We start from the raw sequence: 18,059 nt of genomic DNA, 5'->3' as shown, positions 1-18,059 counted from the left end.
AACTGGATCAGCAATTCACCCAAGCAGATTACTGTAGACTACAGAGAATCTCCAGAGAGATTGTAAGACTGTAGACTACAGAGAATCTCCAGAGACAAAACAGGAGAGAAGCATAACTGACCAACCCACTCAAACAGAGCCTCCATCCTCGGGAAACCTTTGGTTTTGTTACAAACTGTATAATTAAAATAGGAAGATGTTACAGACTGTATAATTAAAATAGGAAGTAAATACTAGAGAGATTGTAAGACTGATTTATAGGAATTTGATTAGTCTTTTTTCCTAATTTATTCTTTCCTAACATAGAATTTGTAACTTGTATATTACATATGAGATTGATGAATAATACAACAAATTCTTCTTCTTCCTCTATTTACTCTTATTTTACATGGTATCAGAGCATCTAGTCTCTGCATGCCTTTTTGTTTTTTTTTTAAGTAAACAGTAGGTAGAGCAAAATTTCTGGGTGTTTCGGGTCACTTCCTTGGAACAGTCAGAGCATCTAGTCTCTGCAAAGTCCGGCAGTCAGCAGCCCTGTGCGTGTCTCATGCACCGCCTAAAGATTCTGCCACAGTCACGCGCCAGCACGTGGAGTCGCATCTGTTGCCGGAAAATTTATTTTCGGTCGTTGTCTTTTGGCTCGCCTCGTCCTGTATAGCACATATTTGTGCTTTGTTACGTGCATATCCATTCCAGTGTTTTCAACAGATGTGCTTTGTTGATTTTCGATGTTCAAAATATTCTGTTTATTTGAATTTTGAGATTATGGCAGACAAGAAATCAGTAATTATGTCGGATGTTGTTCCAGTGATGTCAAAAATAACTGAGCATAAGCTTAATGGCTCTAATTATCTGGATTGGAGTAAAACTGTTCAACTATATTTGCTGAGTATTGCTATGGATAACCATTTGACGGATGACCCTCCTAATGATGACTCGAGAAAGTCTTGGTTGAGGGAGGATGCTCGTTTGTTCTTGTAGATATGCAACTCCATTGAAAGTGAGGTGGTTGGTTTAGTCACTCACTGTGGATTTGTTAAGGAATTAATGAACTATCTAGAGTTCTTGTACTCCGGAAAGGGGAATATTTCCCGCATTTATGATGTGTGCAAAGCCTTTTACATGGCGGACAAAGGCGATAGATCTCTTACAAGCTATTTCATGGATTTCAAGAAAACATATGAAGAATATAATATGTTGCTTCCGTTTAGCAAACTCACCCGTACCCTTAATTGTTGTGTCTCATTTTTTCCTGATTATTGTTTATTTCAGGATCTTACGACGAAGAAGATTATTGGTAAGGGGCATGAGTCTGGAGGTCTCTACATCCTTGATACACAAGTTACAAGATCCATAGCCTGTTCTGGAGTTGTAACCCCTTTTGAAGCACATTGTCGGTTGGGTCGCCCCTCTCTCCATGTGTTAAAGCAAAATTGTCATCAATTTCAAAGTTTGTCGTCATTAAATTGTGAGTCTTGCTAGTTTGCTAAACACCATCGTCTTAGTTCGAGTCCTGGAGTCAATAAACGAGCTAGTGCTCATTTTGAATTAGTCCATTCAGATGTTTGGGGTCCGTGTCCAGTTGAGTCCAAAACTGGGTTTAAGTATTTTGTTGCTTTTGTTGATGATTACTCTCGTATGACATGGTTATATTTAATGAAAAATCGTTCTGAGGTGTTTTTTCATTTTTCTGCTTTCTATGCTAAAGTTAAAACTCAATTTAATGTTTCTGTACAAATATCGAGAAGTGATAATGCTAAGGAGTACTTGTCAGAATCCTTTCAAACTTACATGCTTCAGCATGACATTCTTCATCAAACTTCTTGTGTAGATACACCATCTCAAAATGGGGTTGCTGAACGAAAAAATAGACACATTCTTGAAACTGCAAGAGCTTTGTTATTTCAAATGAAGGTTCCTAAACCTTTCTGGGCTGATGCAGTTTCCACAACATGTTTTTTGATTAACCGTATGTCTTCATCTATCCTTCAGGGTAAGACTCCTTATCATGTCCTGTTTCCAAATAAAACGTTGTTTCCTATTGAGCCTAGGGTGTTTGGGTGTACATGCTTTGTTAGGGATGTTCGTCCTCGGGTTACCAAACTGGATCCAAAATCTTTGAAGTGTGTTTTTCTTAGGTATTCTTGTGTTCAAAAAGGGTATAGATGTTATTGTCCTACTCTTCACAGATATCTTGTGTCAGGTGATGTTAATTTCCTAGAAGATACACCTTTCTTTCCATCTACTCCTCATTCAAGTCAGGGGGAGGATAATGATTTGTTAATCTATATTGTCACATCATCTGGTTCACATCCTATTGAATCTGCTCCTGTCAGGCCTAAGCCACCTACAGTACAGGTTTATTCTCGATGACCAACCCCTCCGAATCCATGTCCTGCACCAGTTCCTTCGTCGGCGGATCCAGTCTCAATTGATCATGTTCCTTCGTCATCAAAACTAGTCTCTAATGATGATCTTCCTATTGCTCTTCGTAAAGGTAAGCGTAAGTGTACTTATCCAGTATCTTCATTTGTGTCTTATAATCATTTGTCGTCATCTTCTTGTCCTTTTATTGCATCTCTTGATTCTATCTATGCTCCTAAGACTGTTAAAGAAGCCCTTTCTCACCCTAGATGGCGTAATGCTATGATTGAGGAGATGAATGCTTTAGAGGACAATGGTACTTGGACCTTGGTAAATTTACCTACAAATAAAAAGACTATTGGGTGTAAATGGGTGTTTACAGTTAAAGTCAATCCTAATGGGTCCATTGCTCGATTGAAAGCCCGTCTTGTTGCTAAAGGATATGCTCAGACTTATGGAGTGGAGTATTCTGATACATTTTCTCTTGTTGCTAAATTTACTTCTGTCAGGTTGTTTATTTCTATGGCAGCTATTTATAATTGGCCCATTCATTAGTTAGACATTATTAATGCTTTTCTTCATGGGGATCTTCAAGAAGAAGTTTATATGGAGCAACCGCCTAGCTTTGTTGCTCAAGGGGAGTGGGAAAAGTTTGCTATCTTCATAAGTCTCTGTACAGGTTGAAGCAGAGTCCTCGCACCTGATTTAGAAAGTTTAGTCAGACAGTCGAGAATTTTGGTATGAAGAAAAGTAAGTCTAATCATTCTGTTTTCTTCAAGTACTCTGCTGCCGACATCATTTTGTTAGTTGTGTATGTAGATGATATTGTCATTAAAGGGAGTGATACTACAGGGTTTTCATCCCTTAAATCATTTCTCCACACTCAGTTTCATACCAAAGATTTGGGAATGTTGAAATACTTCTTGAGTGTTGAGGTAACAAGAAGCAAGAAGGGAATATTCTTATCTCAAAGGAAATATGTACTTGACTTATTGTCTGAGACGAGAAAGTTGGGAGCTAAGCCATGTAACACTCCAATGGTTCCTAACTTGCAGCTCACAAAAGATGGAGATTATTTGAAGATCCTGAGAGATATAGAAGATTGATTGGAAAATTGAATTATCTTACTGTAACTCGTCCAGATATTGCGTATCCAGTTAGTGTGGTGAGTTAGTACATGTCCTCTCCAACAGTTAATCACTGGACAACTGTAGAACAAATTTTGTGCTACTTAAAAGAAGCACCTGGGCGAGGAATTTTGTATGGCAATCATGGTCATACTAGAATTGAATGTTTTTCAGATGCTGGCTAAGCAGGATCCAAGGAAGATCGAAGGTCTACTTCAGGCTATTGTGTATTTGTTGGAGAGTATCTAGTTTCATGGAAAAGTAAGAAGCAGAATGTTGTCTCACATTCGAGTGCAGAATCGGAATATAGAGCTATGGCCAAGTCTGTGTGTGAAATAATGTGGATATATCAACTTCTGATTGAAGTAGGTCTTAAAACTTCAGTACCAGCCAAGTTGTGGTGTGATAACCAAGCTGCTCTTCACATTGCATCTAATCCTGTTTTTCATGAACGAACTAAGCATATCGAGATTGATTGCCATTTCGTTCGTGAAAAGATTCAACAAGGTTTGATTTCCATAGGTTATGTGAAAACAGGAGAACAACTGGGAGATATCTTCACGAAGGCTCTTAATGGGGTTAGGGTTGATTACCTTTGTAACAAGCTGGGCATGATTAATATCTATGCTCTAGCTTAAGGGGGAGTGTTACAGACTGTATAATTAAAATAGGAAGATGTTACAGACTGTATAATTAAAATAGGAAGTAAATACTAGGGGGATATGATTTACCTTGATTGTAGGACTAATTTGTAAGAATTTGATTAGTATTCTTTCCTAACATAGAATTTGTAACTTGTATATATACATACGAGATTGATGAATAATACAACAAATTCTTCTTCTTCCTCTGTTTACTCTTATTTTACTGGTTTCATCTTCTTGATTTTGCAGGATCAACTACTCTTGTTTCTGTTGTAGCATTCATTCCACTTAAATGAAAAGAGGAAAATGACAACTGACATTCTTGTCTTTTCTCATCCCCTACTCTACTTGAATTACAATAAATTAGCTACAGGGTTGATACAAATTGAAGTAATATTTGTGGATGAGTGGATCAATTCAAACAATATCTTGTCCTTTAAGGCCGTTCTGTGGTTCAGAGAATTTTGGTTCCTTCCAGACTAAACCAAAATGTCAAAACTAATGCAACTTAAAACCTTGAGCAGCTTCTTGAACCTGCACATAACTAAGATACAAAGAATAGCCAAGGTAAAATAAAACAGGAAAAAGAGGAAAAAAAAAAGATTTGGATTTGATCATTAAGTGGTTGAGTACTTAATCTCCATATATCTAAAATGAACTCAAGTTTTACCTATTTAGGGTAACAATTTAGAAAGAGAAGTTTACCATTCATGCATCATGTGCAGTAGGATGGGACCCCATGGTTAAGTGGTTTCATTCAATCAGCCTCCACAAGATTTTGACAGCAAACTTGTAATCCCTTTTTAACCCAAAACATCCGTTGGACAAGTCTCATATTTTAATCCCAGACTTAACTATAAGGCATCAAATATACTAAATTTCACTTTTTGCCACTTGTATTTTGTAAGCGCCACCTGTTTTTTAAAACAGTCATGAAGAAAAAGGTTTCACTATCCTGCCTTGGGGTCTGAAACTCAATGCGCCCATAACTCAGCTTCTTTCTTTCTTGAGACCTTCATGCCTGCATTCTTGACTCAGCAGACTTCTTCAAGCTACTTAGTATGTTGTCGATAATTCCTTCTTGCCATCCCCAACTGGATTGGAAACAAAAGAATAGTTGTTATGAGGCCTTGAACAGTTTTTCACAAGTGGGGTGGTCCCCTTGACCTCAACCACAGAAGAATCAGATGGCTTTTAGTCAGCTCTGGAACAATCCACAACCTCATTACAATTCTGTCGTTGATCCTTCCTACCACCGTCTTTCTCATTTATCCTGGTCTTCTCCTGCCCTTCTGATCCTCATAATGGGGAGCTATCGTCTCCTGAATCTGAATGCTCCTTATCTGACAGAAAATCATTATTAGCATCTACTGGCCCTATTATTTCTTTTCCTTTTTTCCCCTTGACCTCAACCCCAGAAGAATCTGATGGCTTTGAGCAAGTTCTAGAATAATCCACAAGCTCATCACAATTCTGTGATCGATCCCTCCTACCATTGCCATCCTTAATACAGAGCCATGAATCCAGAATCTGTGACAGTGAACTGGCTTTCTCATTTATCCCGGTCTTCCCCTGCCCTTCTGATCCTTGTAATGGGGAGCGATCATCTCCTCCTGAATCTGAATGCTCCTTATCTGACAGAAAAGCATTATTAACATCTACTGGCTATATTATTTCTTTTCCTTTTTTCCCATCCACCCATGAAACCGTGAGATTTCTGTTCAAACCTGTCTCAGAAATTGGTCCAAGCTCCTCCCACAGAGGGTCACAATCATTGCCCTTTCTTGCTGAATCAGATAATTCACTGACAGAATTACTTGCTTTTCTAGATCCATTATTGCCTAGGACATTTGGAATGATGGCTTCTGGGTAGCAATCCTGTGAAAATGTTCTTGCAGGTAGGATATAAGTAGCTTCTATCCTTACCCCTGGCACGTTCTGTAGCAGAGCTGCCAGTTTTTGGTAGCCAAGTATTTGATGATCTAAAGGATAACCATATCTCACCAAAAACAACCTTTTGAAGGAACCCATGTTGAATCCTTCTGGACATTCCTCCAAAATTTCAGTCACAAGCTTCTGGCAGTGAGCTAGCATCTTGCTTCTCAACTTGGCAGAAGCTTTCTTGCTTTTAGTAAAAAGTGGTCCAGACTGAGAGTGATTCTGGTCTTTTTTCCTCTCATGTTCTGGTCCCTGCAAGTTGGATTGAGATGCAATATCTGAAAAGATTGAACTTAGCTCATTGGAACCACAAACATGAGACGGAGATTCCTTGCTTCCAGCATAAGAAATGAGTTAAAAAAGAAAATCTTGGGAGGGGTATTCCCGAATCCATTTCTTCTCGGAAATTAATATATCAACGAAGCATAGGAGATTGCTTGCATTGAGAGTACTAAGAACCATTGGCCCTTCCTTTTGCAGCTTTTGCGCCATATGTTCTCTGTTACAAATTAAACCATGAAAACAATTGTAAATAACAAAGCAAAATTCTGATTGAACTTTTTAAGTAAAAAAGAACCAAGGAATATAACCCAAGTTGAGATGCAGAGCATCAGCTGAGCAACATGTTATTGTTGACCTTTGACTATCATGATCAATGGTTAAGAAGTATATAAATACACAGAATAATATTAGAGATATTCTTCAAAATCCTCAAACATGAAATAAATATGCAATTTCTTTCATAATAAAAAGCTCAATATTTAGAAATTGTAAGACCTACAGCAGTTATCAATATGCAGTTAGTTGGATGCTGCATTATTTAGTTCTAAATAGAATGTTGAGTGATATTGGGCCATAGGAACCACCATTGTGCTTAGTAGGCCTGTTATTTCTTTTATTTATTTTTTGGGCTGATTGTGTAGTGGGCCTATTTGGGCCTCTATTATTTCCTTTTACTGCTTCTGCCACCACCAGCAGACTTGTCATAAAATAGTAATTTATGTACAATTATGATAAAAGATGGTGGGACAACAGATCCCACAATTGAGTCTTCTAAAAACCAATTTATTTATCTTCTCTTCTACTGTTCTGAACTGATTCTTATTGGTTACAGCAGTAAACATTCAAGCTAAAGTTGAGTTTTCTGCTGTTTTGGATTATGTATTAGTATCAGAGAAGTCCTCTGTTTTTTTTTTCTCTTCTAGAAACAATACACTGCTGGGATCAACAAGGTCCATGAAGATTTGAGTTGCTGGTCATTACTACATTTTGTCAACTGGTTGATAGAAGATTTTGGACATAATTGATTGCTGTTTTGAAGCCTAGAAGGTGTAAATGGATATCTTTTCCCAAAATCTAAACTGGTTGGAGAAATAAGACTTGGATCAAATCAAGAATCATGGAGGTGGATTGGAGATGATGTTCGGGGCTTTGTTGGTATTATTTGAAACCCTACTGAAATCAACAGCCTTTGTGGAAGCATCTAGAAAGGCTGGTAGGAGTGGCTGCATCTTCTCCTTTTCCTCCCCGATTCCATGGTTGGTAAAACCAAGGTTTTAGACCACAATGGCCCAAAAAAGGTGAGGCATAAGCCTCAAGGCGTTACAAGGCCTAAGCATCAAAGTTTAAGGAAAAAAATTAATTAAAATTTGTAAATCAATGAAAATAACATATAATATACCAAATTAAAATGATAGAAGTTACACATATCAATAAACTAAAAGTTAATAAGCAATAAGTTTTGGAATTTAAGCATTAAATAAAATAAAATAACTAATCGACTAACAAAGTAACAATTATAAACATTTTACATTTCATGTAAAATAACCAATTTAGAAGAAAGGAAACATACAAAGAATATCCACATAATTGATATTATATTTATGGCCATCCAATAGTTAAAAAGAAAGGAAACAATTTAGTTGATTTGATCTATGCAAATAATAATAATAATAATAATAATAAAATTATTATTATTATTATCCATTAGGAAAAAATGAGAAAAATAACAAACTTGGGACATTACATTTAGAATAATAAGAAAAACCTCACTTAATTTATCCAAAAGAAATTAAGAACTTTATTAGTCCTTTTTGCATTGAACTCTCTTAAAACACTATGAAAAGCTAATAGAATTTGATTTGCCTTATTGGTTTTTCATTTTTACTTTTTTATTTGGCCCATAATTATTGAAGTGTTTTTTCTATATGTTTTAAATTATAAAAATACATATTTTTTGCATTAAATCACTACTTAATCGTTAATACTTGAGGCTTATGCCTTTTTATGCCTCACGCCTTGAAACTTGAGGTTTACGCCTCATTCTAATAAAGGCTGCCTTGAGGAAAAATCTGCGCGCCTCACCTCAAGGCATACGCCTCACACCTCAAGGCTTAAGCCTTTTAAAACAATGGATAAAACCCTAGTATCTTGTGTTGGCTTGACTGTAAGTCAGGAGATTTGAGGTTGTATACATAATTTTTTATTTATAATGACCTTTTTATTGATTATTTTGAATCAATTGAGCAATTGGGATTGATCCAAAGCAGAATCTGGAGTTCAGGGTTGTTCCAATAGTCTTTAGAGAATTCGCTCAATGCTGTGATTGGAGATAGACTGGATGGCACTAATTATTTGGAACAGGCAGTCATGCATATCAATGTTGGCAGTTGTGTCAAACTGGGATATAGTACCAGCAGTACTAAAGAACTAGAGACTTCAGAGGCCTCTCATGATAAGTGAGAGAAGAATTGCATGGTTACGTCATAGCCAAAGAATTCAAATTAAGGAATGAAATGAATAATCTAAAATAAGGGAAAACTATTGGCCTTGTATTACTCCACCTTGAAATCCTTATCGCAAGAGTTCTTTTTTTTGAAGAATATAAATAAAAATTTTATTAAAAGAAAAAGCTCGGATACAGACAGCTAACAGGGTGTTAAGATTACACCCATCCATCTACAGCACAAAACAAACAACAAAATAAAACACCAACTTAAGATCACCTTATGTTGTGTTGAAAGTTCTAAGGATGCTACCGCTTATAGAAAGTTAGATGGAGAGAAATAGGCTCATGAGTTCTTGATTGCACTCAACCTTGAGTTTGACATCACACAACATAAAATATTGGCTAAAGATTATGTAATTTTGTCTCAAGCATACCCTCTTGTTAGTAGTGAGGAGAGCATGTGACAGGTGCATCTCCAAGCACAGGGTACAAACTATTATGCCCATGCTAGTGTGAAGGCAAAGGGGAGTTTTACTTCAACTGACAAGAGCACTAACGAGTAGTAGGATGTAGTTTGTGATTTCTAATTAAAAAAAAAAAAGCATGCTAGGGAGACTTGTTGGAAATTACATCTTGGATACTATGCTTTTGTTGGTGGAAAGTTGGTCTCTTGTAAAGATAAGAAACGATAAGTGGTGACAAAGTCATCGGTCAAAGCAAAACATAGGGCAATGGCCCATAGTGTATCAAAGTTGTTATGACTTAAGGTCTATTCGTGGGGAGTTGGGTGTCAATCATGAGATGCCAATGATGTTATATTGTGACCACCAAGCAGCCATCAATGTAGCCCATAACCTTATTCAGCATGACCAAACCAAACATATTGAGATAGACACTTCATACGAGAAAGAGTAGCATTTGGAATGCTTACTTTTTATTGCATCTAAAGAGTAGGTTGCAAATGTCTCCACAAAAAGTGTTCCTAAGCATAAGCCACGGCAACATGTAAGTAGGATGGGAATAATTAACATCTATGCATAGCTTGAGAGGGGGTATTGAGTGATATTTGACCATAGGAACCACTTTGTAGTAAGCCTTTTATTTCTTATATTTATTTGTTGGGCTGATCGTGTAGAGAACCTGTTTGGGTCTCTTTTTACTGCTGCCACCTACCAGGGGCAGACTTGTCATTACATATTAGTATATGTTCAGTTATGATAAGTGGGACAACAAGAGATTCCACAATTGAGTCTTCTCCTAAACATCTGTCTTTTCTTTTCTCTTTTTCTCTTCTCTCTTCTTTCCTTCTACTGTTCTGAACTGTTTCTTATTAATTACAGCAGTAAATTTTCAAGCTAAACATAAATTTTATTGCTGTTTTAAATTACATCTTAGAATTGTAATATACAGCACCTTCTTAAGAAATGGATTCCAATTATTATTAAAAAAATATAAATACCTTAGTGATGCAGAAACAAAAGCAAGGAATGACTCCTTGGAGAAATAAATCAGTTTTCCAATTCCCACAGCAATTTCAGAATTTTTAGGTGATAGGGATATTGGTATTTTCAAACTAATTAAATTATTTTCTAGTTGTATGCATCTTAAGAATAGGGTTTTTAAGTTTTCTAAAAGTTACTATGTTTTTTATAAATAAATGGAAAATTATATAGGATGAGCTCAAAAATGAATTCATTCCCATGAACCTAGCAGTGGTTCCAATAGGTGATAAAATGAGGAAAAGAAGACTAAGATGGTTTGGTGAGTCACGTGCAGGGAAGACGATCTACAGCACCCGTAATAAGTGATCTGTTACAAGTAGAAGGGCTAGAAGAGTTGGGGGCAGACCAAAAAAAGACATTGATTGAAGTAGTACGAAATGATTTATGGGCTCATAACTTAACAATGGATATGGCGCTAAACAGAACAAAATGGAAAAATAGTGTTCATGCAGCCAATCCAATATATGATAATGATGATGGCAACCTTCAGGATTATGTCTTAGAGAACAAAAACCTAGTCAGGGACTTCACGTAACAGTTTAAGCTTTTAGGTTGAGTGGTTCCTTGAGATGGTACCAAAGCCTGTTTGACCAAGTGGTCTAGTATTCGATCCTCATCACCCCTATTATAATTAATTAATTTTTTTTATAATACTATAATTAATTAAATTTCAGCACAAGGAAATCAGTGGGCTTGTGCTTGCCCATGCTTCAAGCCCAATGGACTTTCGCGCGGGGGGTGTGTTAGAGAATAAAAACCTATTCAGGGACCTCACCTAACGGCTTAAGCTTTTTAGGTTGAAAAGTTCCTCGAGAATATGCATAGTAAATTTTATAATTACTATTTATAGTAAAATCATTATTTGCTATTTTTAGTAATTTCTGTCACCTCTATATTGAAGTAATTTTAGTAGGAAAGTTGTTTAGGAGTTAAGAGTCCTTATTAAGTGTCCCCATGAGTAACCTATCAGTTTGTCTTAGTTTTAAAGTGGCTGGAAGTTGTTTTGAGTCAGTTTTCTAGTCCAAATTGAAATCTGTAAAGGGAAATCCGAGCTTTCATGGTGAATCTATAAATAAATTTAGTTCCTCTCTCTCTCTCTCTCTCTCTGGAAAAGAACGGATGAAAGAGAAATAAAAATTGTCGTGAATAGTAAATAGTGCAGTAGCAGTGAACAGTGCCGATGAACAGTACGAGGAATAGTAATGACATAAAAGATGAAACTAATATTATGAGAAAGAAAAGAATGAATGAATCTAATGACAAGAACATTTAGATTATAATAGTATTAAACAAGGTCATAATATTACAAGTGGAGGGAATCTTACAGTGGTTATGAAACTTATGAACAGACTCATAACTTTCGATATGAGTCCTTTATCTTGTAACAGACTCATAACAAGTGGAAGGAATCTAATGACAAGAACATTTCGATGATTTTGGTGAATCTTGTTTAATTGGAGGAATTCTACATCTGTTTCTACAGAATCTTTATCTTGGTCATCTTCACTTTCTTCATTTAGGAAGTTTATTGATTTTACTGAGTCGGTCTTCTCTTCTCTGGATAGCGACGATTCTCCCTTTTCCCATGTTCTTTCTTTTATATTTAAATCTGCTAGTCTCCAAGTAAGTTGGTCCACAGATGTTTTATTTGACAGTTCAAATGGCTCTTTTGAAAATTTTACATCTGGGGGTATAGAATGTGGGACTATTTGAGGTTCTTTTCTCGCTTTACTATTACTGCTTTCTTTTTCCACTCTCTCCCCTCCTTCACCCCACAAAGTCCACCAGCAGAGCTAAATTTGGTAGGACCTCTACCACCCTATCCTTCATCACTATATTTCTATGAAATCCTAGAGTTATCTAATTCCAGTATTGATCTGAACTGAAGATGACAAACTCGTGTCATTAAATGTAAAGGAAAACCATGATGAACTCATTTCATTTTGCATGACTACCGAAGAGGAGGTTAAGATATACTAAATTAATGATGATATAATATGAAACTGGCGGAAAATCATAAATGAAAAGAACATGCATTTGTATGCTAGGAATTATTACTGATGGTGTCGAAAGTCACCAAATAAGGAATAAAAAGGATGATGGAATTCCTTGGACAGAGATTTGAATCAGGACGAGGTGAGAACCTGCAAAAGGAAAGCAAGCCAGAGAGCCCAGGGTGATATCCCAGGCTTGGAGATCTGACATTCAAGTCAGTAGAGTGAAACAAACTGTCCGAGGTTATTAGAGACTGGGGTGATGTCCTGGGCTTTGAGCTCTGACATTCAAGTCAGTAGAGAGAAACGAGCTGTCCGAGACTCTGAGGAACTCCATCATCCTTTTTATTCCTTATTTGGTGACTTTCAACGTCATCAGTTACTTTTGCAGTAGTGTATAACTTGGAAATAATGACTGATAAGAAACCCATAAATACAACAGTAATAATAACACCAATGCAATTGAGTTAAAGCTGACTGAAAGAGCATTACAACACCACGGGCAAAAATTATTAGAAGGAAACAAAGGTACCTAGTCTTTGATTGAGAGATGATGACTGAGCCCTTGTGCGAGTGCACAAATCTTTCCACATCATCCCAAAAGAAATCCTTTGAGAATAGTTCCTGATTTGCATATTGGCTGTTTATCTGGTGCAGTTCTTTACTGCAACATCCATTTGGACTATCAGGATTCGGGCTATCTCTCCAAAATTTACACCAACTCACAAAGTGGTTAAAGATGCCTGTGCTTGGTATGAATTTATCATGATTTTCTTCAGAAAACTTAGCAATTTTCTCTTCGAGATCTGATTCTTTTGCATTTGACAAAGAAAATGAACCAGTAGTTGATTCTGAGGTTTTCTCAAATTCTGTTTTGTCAGAGCTGCCAACCATATTAGAACATTTTTCTGAAATACTTTTACTTTTCTCATTAGAACCATCATTTCTAAGTCTGGACCACTTTCTCCAGATTCTTTTGAAAAAACCAACTCAGGCAGAGAATCTTGACCCTTCACAGTAGTTAGCTGATGAACAGTTGAACGTGCATCAATATCTCTATGAACAGCTTGAAGAGGCTCTTCCAGTTTTACTGAAGGAGATGTTGGTAATGGCAATTTCTCATTCAAATCTGCAGCAACAGCATTAGCTTCAACACTAGACTTTGTAATAGCAGTATGGTCCTGGACTCCATTACTAGCCGCTACATTAGATTTAACTGATTCAGCAACTTTTGGACGAATTCCATCAACACTTGATTCTGCAATAGCTGTGCAATCCTGGTCTCCAGTACTAGTTTCTGGAACTGTAGATACTTTCAAATTAGATTCAACTGATTAAGAAACTTTTGGGTGGATTTTATGCACTAATATCTGCCCATCACCAGCAGGTTGAAGCTTCAAAGTGGTTTGCATTGACAAAAGCAAGCGAGAGAACTTTTTATGTCCAAATAAGTCTTTGTCCATGGCCACATTACTTCTTCCCAACTCCGTACGAAGCACTATTAATAAATGCCTTGGGAACAGAATGAGGCTTGGAACCTGTTCCAGGATCCAGCAATTCCTCAGGCTGCAAACATGTAGCTTGCTCCATATCCAGGACGGGGTCACCCAGAGGCCCCTTATAGTGTCCATACCAAGAACCATATGGACCATCTGGGGGTTGGTTGAAATGCTTACCAGTAAGATTTTCCCCTTTAACCAGTACATTCCAATGCCACATGATACTTGCGGCACTACATAGAACACCTGGAGCAGATTCTGCACTCGCAAGCAAAATATTATAGTTGTTCACCCTAGATCGGTGTAAAATGTAAGCAAAGTCCCTATCACTTGAAATCAAGAAAAGGTGTGCTGGTGGAGGATTCTAAGACGCCCAACATACAAGGTTAACAAGAAGAGATCTATCAGCACTGTTCTTCCCACCTGCATTGAAGAAATAGTTGCACAGTGAATAAGCAATACCCATACAATTACTAACATAATGGGTGGGTAAAGAGGGAAGGGAAACTGGGGGTGGGTGGGGTGGGGGGGGGGGGGGGGTAAAGAAAGGGAAGTTCTTTCTAAGAAGAAAAATCAGCTGAGGTCAATAGGAAGCTCTTAGCATGAATTGTAGCCAAAAATCACAACCATTTTACTGATTCACTTCAATCGGACGATCATTTTATTAAAGAACATAGTGGGTGAAGGGCTTGACCTTGGGCCTTGCATTTAACATCCCCAAACTAGTCAACACATCCAAAGTTTTGGTTACAGATTAAGTTCAACCTGAAGTTCTCGAGCTCTCAAGTCTTCATTTTGAACCTTATGCAGCTGTAAAAGGATTTTTCAGGTGCGTATTCAATGGTTAATATAAAAGAGAAAGATACAATTCCCATTTTGTCTCCAATTTTCTTCTTCCCCATTAATTATAAAATTGTGAAGAAAGAGGTAATCAGCGAAGACGAAACTAACCATGAGGGTTGTGGTTAGGGCAGATTCCAGTTGCAGAGAGTGCCTCTTGATTCGCCCTCGAGAGCTGGGAGACGTCACCAAAAGAGGTAATCGTAACGGGCCCCTTTATTCCACTAGCCCTAAGTGCAGAAGTAATTCTCTGAGCCAATTTGAAGACATTGACCCCAGCAGGGATTGCGCAGTTCTCAAAATCCCACCAAACAGACACCTTCACATTTCAGCTGTCTTCATCGTGATGTCGCCGTGAAGAAAAGCCAGAAGAGAAAGAAGGCGAAGAAAATGAAGACGAAGAAGAAAGGAAATGAGGTGATGCACTGCTGATTGAATGGAATAATATACAGTAAGAAGAGAAAAAAGTGAAGAAATAGAAGAAGTGGAGCAAAAAAGGAGGAGTCGTGAAGTTGGGGTTCTCATGGCGAGGAAGAAGAGAAGAGGGGTTAGGGTTTTAGGGTTGCAGAGGGAGAGATTTGACGATTGACTGTAGAGAGTAGATGATGTTTCCATTAACGGCAAAAAGTCCCAAGCGGGTTGGAAGATGGAGCAGGAAGAAGAGGGAGCTGTTTTTAGTTACAAGTTTTTGAACTTTAAACCCTGCTGCCTTGAGACCTTTGTCACGTGCAACAAACACGTGCGTATTCTCAGCTTTTCGGCTTGAACTTGGCGGTGTAACAAGGTTTAGCTGAACGGTTAATCCGAATAGCTAAATAGCTAAAGCGTTCAGCTATTCCGAATTTAGCGGTGCCCATGTAAATAGAGTTTAGACTTTAGAATCGGTGAATTCAAATTAGCTGAACGCTTTAGCTGTTAAGCGGGCTGTAATAGAGCTTTTGTATTTAAATATTGACGTGGAATCTTATTATTGGTTAAGTTCGGTGTGTTGCATCTTGCATGAGTCCTGTGTTTGTATGCCATTAAGTTATTTATTGCTGGCACAACAATCGGCAATAAGAATCATCTAAATGGTGTTTTTTTCTTAAAAGTTAAAACCACTGTAGGCAAAGTGGAAAGTCGGTCCATGATATGGTGCAATTTGGATTGACCTGAATTAATATTTTACACTGCTTCGGTTTTGAGTTTTGGTTTGGATCCATCCAATTTTTGACAGAATGCTAACGCTAACCCACCCTAGTCAATGGGATTTGTGGTTTAAGTGTTTTTCAATCTTTGTGTTTACCTAGAATCTAAAAAAAAATCTTTTTTTTTTTGCATCATTTACCAGATTAATTAGGTGGGTAAGTCATTTTTCCTAAAGTTATGTTTGGTTTGAAGGAAAGGATAAGGAAGGAAATTTCGATACAAGGTTTGTATAGGTTTCCCTATCTTTTCCTTCCTTTTCATACTTTTTTCTTCAAACCAAACACAGTTAAAGAAATTTTGATAAAATGTATAAAGACAACTTTGCCTATTTTAACAATGATATTTTATTGGTAAAAAGGTTATTTTTTTTAATTTAGGGCTTGTTTGGTTTGTAGGAATAGAGGTTTGGAATCGAAATTGGAATGGGTCATTCCAATTACAACTATTTGGTTGGGAGGAACCAGAATCCCATTTCCCATTCATGGTGGAATGGCATTCCACCATTTGAAGGAATGGTCACCCCCCCCCCCCTTGAGAATGGAATCCCCAAACAGACTATGGGAATAGACCAATCCGATTCCGATTCTAAAGGATTTTAGTTTTCATTCTAACTGATAACCAAATGGACCCTTAATGAGAACAAAAAAGCATATGTAAATTCACTTGCCTAAGTAAAAAATAGCCTTTTGAAAAATGAATATTACAAAACGATTTGTATTTTGTAACCCAATCAAATAAGATTTTGGTTTAATGCCTAATGGGCAAATTGACACTACAATACCAAATAGTACCTTAACATAGATGCCTCCAATTATATTAGGGGTGTAAGTTTGGCCAGCCCAACCTAAGACTAAACATATTCAGACTGAAATTTTATATGCCCTATGCTTGAATTTTCAGTCCTCGGTCTAGGCTCAAACCCAAGAATTTGGGCTTTTTTATTTTTAGGTTAGGCCTGAGCCTAGCCCTTAGTAGGTTGAGCCTAGATTCAGACTGAAATTTTATATGCCCTATGCTTGAATTTTCAGTCCTCGGTCTAGGCTCAAACCCAAGAATTTGGGCTTTTTTATTTTTAGGTTAGGCCTGAGCCTAGCCCTTAGTAGCTTGAGCCCGCCCTAAGCCCAACCCAACCTTATCCCAACTAGGGTTGACCACGATTCAAGCTTTTCACGAGCTATTCGAGCTCAACTTAGTCTAAACTAAGCTTCAAGCCGAGCTTGAGCCTAATATATAGGCTCATTTGCTAATTGAGCCCAATAAAGCTTGGCTTGTGAGGTTTGCGAGCCTAATCGAGTTTTTACACATATATGTATACATGTATACATACATATATTATACATATAAAATATTATACATAATAAATTATTTTTTTATATAGAATACTAACTAATTTTTATAATTCTTAATTTTTTCACATGTCGAATAAAAAATTTATTATTTATAAAATGTTTGGCTCATAGTTGAGCTCGGCTCAAGCTCGAACTTATGAGCTTTTGACTCGAGTTGAATTTGAGCTCAAGTCTAACAGTTTATTGGCATCCAAGCTTAAATGACTAGATATTCGGCTTAGCTCGACTTGAATCCACCCCTAGTCCCAACCCAAGCCTAGCTGACTATACACATTCATATATACATATATACATATGTACTTACATGTATACATACATATTTGTATACATATTTACATATATACATAACATATTTGCATAAATGCATACATAGATGTATAATTTTAGGACGGAGTCATTGACCAACCCGAACCCAACCTAGGCCTAAGCCCAACCTGAGTGCATCAAATTACAATGCGAGCTGAGTTTGGATTGGGAAGAATGGGCTTGGTCTGGGCTCAGGCCTTAGGCCCAAATCTTAGGGTTGGGCCTAGGTTGACCATAAACCTAGTCCAACCCGCCTAACTTGCACCCCTAATTATATCTAAGGCCTAGTTTGAAAAGAATACAAATACAAATATGTACAATGTAAATTCATACAAAAGAATACAAAAAAAAAAAAAGGATTTGTAATGAGCGATAGGTTTTGCACTCTACTACCAACATTACATGCTATCTTTGTCCCCAGTATGAGTTAATATCTTCACATGTGCGAAACTAACCTATCGGCTATCACTCATTACAAAATGACTCCTCTACTCCCATCAACACTGTTATGCACTTCTCTATGGTTGTGAATGGGTTTGGTCCACCTGTTTCAAATCGATTCATGCCCATTATTTTATTA

At 37.1% G+C, this 18,059-nt stretch overlaps 1 pseudogene across 1 annotated transcript; it reads right to left on the bottom strand.

The window, feature by feature from the left end:
- Positions 1-5,000: 5,000 nt before the first annotated feature.
- Positions 5,001-15,493, bottom strand: LOC148876264 (uncharacterized; annotated as a pseudogene). The gene is made up of 7 exons (XR_016105968.1): positions 15,405-15,493; positions 14,748-15,064; positions 13,635-14,219; positions 13,340-13,574; positions 12,830-13,286; positions 5,802-6,572; positions 5,001-5,229 (listed from the first exon to the last, which is right to left on the bottom strand). The product of XR_016105968.1 is annotated as an uncharacterized LOC148876264 (transcript).
- Positions 15,494-18,059: the final 2,566 nt, after the last annotated feature.

Source organism: Nelumbo lutea, chromosome 1 (genome assembly GCF_056320005.1).
Source record: "Nelumbo lutea isolate HS-2025 chromosome 1, American lotus-T2T, whole genome shotgun sequence".
NCBI lineage: Eukaryota > Viridiplantae > Streptophyta > Magnoliopsida > Proteales > Nelumbonaceae > Nelumbo > Nelumbo lutea.
This window is presented reverse-complemented; position numbering and strand designations above follow the sequence as displayed.